We start from the raw sequence: 1,380 nt of genomic DNA on the forward strand, positions 1-1,380 counted from the left end.
AGAACCTCAGTCTTCAGAAGATAGTCAAGAAGCACTATCTGTCACTTGCCAACATTGCAGAGTGTCAGGTCACATAAGTCTGGATTGATGAAACTAAAGAAAATCTACAGGAGGTGTGATTATGAAAATATTGAGCTACAAAAACCTATTGTGTATTAAGAGTGTTAACAATTCATTTTTATAGTTGAAAAATGTAGTATGTAATGTTATAGCAGCAATGATTCAAATTCTTATTGTGTTTTGTATTTGTAACTGTTTCCCCATCAACTCGTTTTGTGTTAGTTCTACTCTCAGTGGCTTGTGCTGTGGGCATTAACAAAGTGTATGGGAGAGACATTTCCGTGTCACTACAGAGCCTGCCTATATGCTGGTGGCAAGGTCTGTGGCACCAATGCAGAAGATTTTGCCTCCCAGGTATGAACAGGTTGTCTGACTGGTTTTGAACTGTTTTACCACCATCATATACATGGAGCACAGACAGAGCTTATATTCAATAATAAATTAGCAACATTAATTTATTAAAAACTATTTTACTACTTTTGATTTGCTCATACATTTATTTGAGCCTAACCAGCTGCAGCTGAAAACGCTGAGAGTGGTGAAAGTGAACAAGAACAGTGGGCTGAGCAGCTAAACAGTGAGCTGAAACTCACTTTATCCTCCATAATACTGAACATAGCTGTATATTCAGGTGCTAATTCTCTGGAGGTTCATCACTATGAGTGACAGTGTCACATTGTTTTCAGTAGTGGACAGACAAACATGGAGAGGGGAGGGGGATGACATGCAACAAAGGCCCTAAATTAACCACTTGAGTTTCATATGCACAGGAAATAAAAATATTGTTTCATTTAGTATCTGTTAGTCCAGTGGTAAAGAAACATACCATAAAACTTCAATGTCCCCGAATCAATTATGGCTTGGGACCTTTGCAAATAATTTCCCTCTCCCCATATTTCCTCTCTGTGTCTACACTGTAAGGTCCAATAAAGACCAAAATAAATGCCAAGTAGATCAATAAATAAAAAAAATACTTCAAGGCCTCACACAATTTACACTCCAGGACATTGTTGTGTGATTGTGCGCACAACCAGAATGAAGGACACGAATTACAAATCCTCAAATGTCTCCTTTGCAGTGGGAGTTCCAGGTCGGCCCGTGTGAGGGGGCTGAAATGGAGGATCATCTGTGGATGGCCCGCTACATTCTGCACCGTCTGGGAAGACTTTGGGGTTGTTGCCTCCTTGGATGTTAAACCCATTAAGGGAAACATTTACACATCAGGCTGTCACATCAACTTCAGCACCAAGGAGATGAGGAGCGAAGGGGGACTTAAGTAAGTTTCAGAAAATGGAGTCTCACACACACACACACACACAC

At 40.3% G+C, this 1,380-nt stretch overlaps 1 pseudogene; it reads left to right on the top strand.

The window, feature by feature from the left end:
• The first annotated feature begins 11 nt into the window (after positions 1–11).
• LOC111669919 (glutamine synthetase-like) lies at positions 12–1,355 on the top strand (annotated as a pseudogene).
• Positions 1,356–1,380: the final 25 nt, after the last annotated feature.

This window comes from Seriola lalandi, unplaced genomic scaffold (assembly GCF_002814215.2).
Source record: "Seriola lalandi dorsalis isolate HSWRI2012SDOR001 ecotype SW California unplaced genomic scaffold, Sedor1 jcf7180002005283, whole genome shotgun sequence".
NCBI lineage: Eukaryota > Metazoa > Chordata > Actinopteri > Carangiformes > Carangidae > Seriola > Seriola lalandi.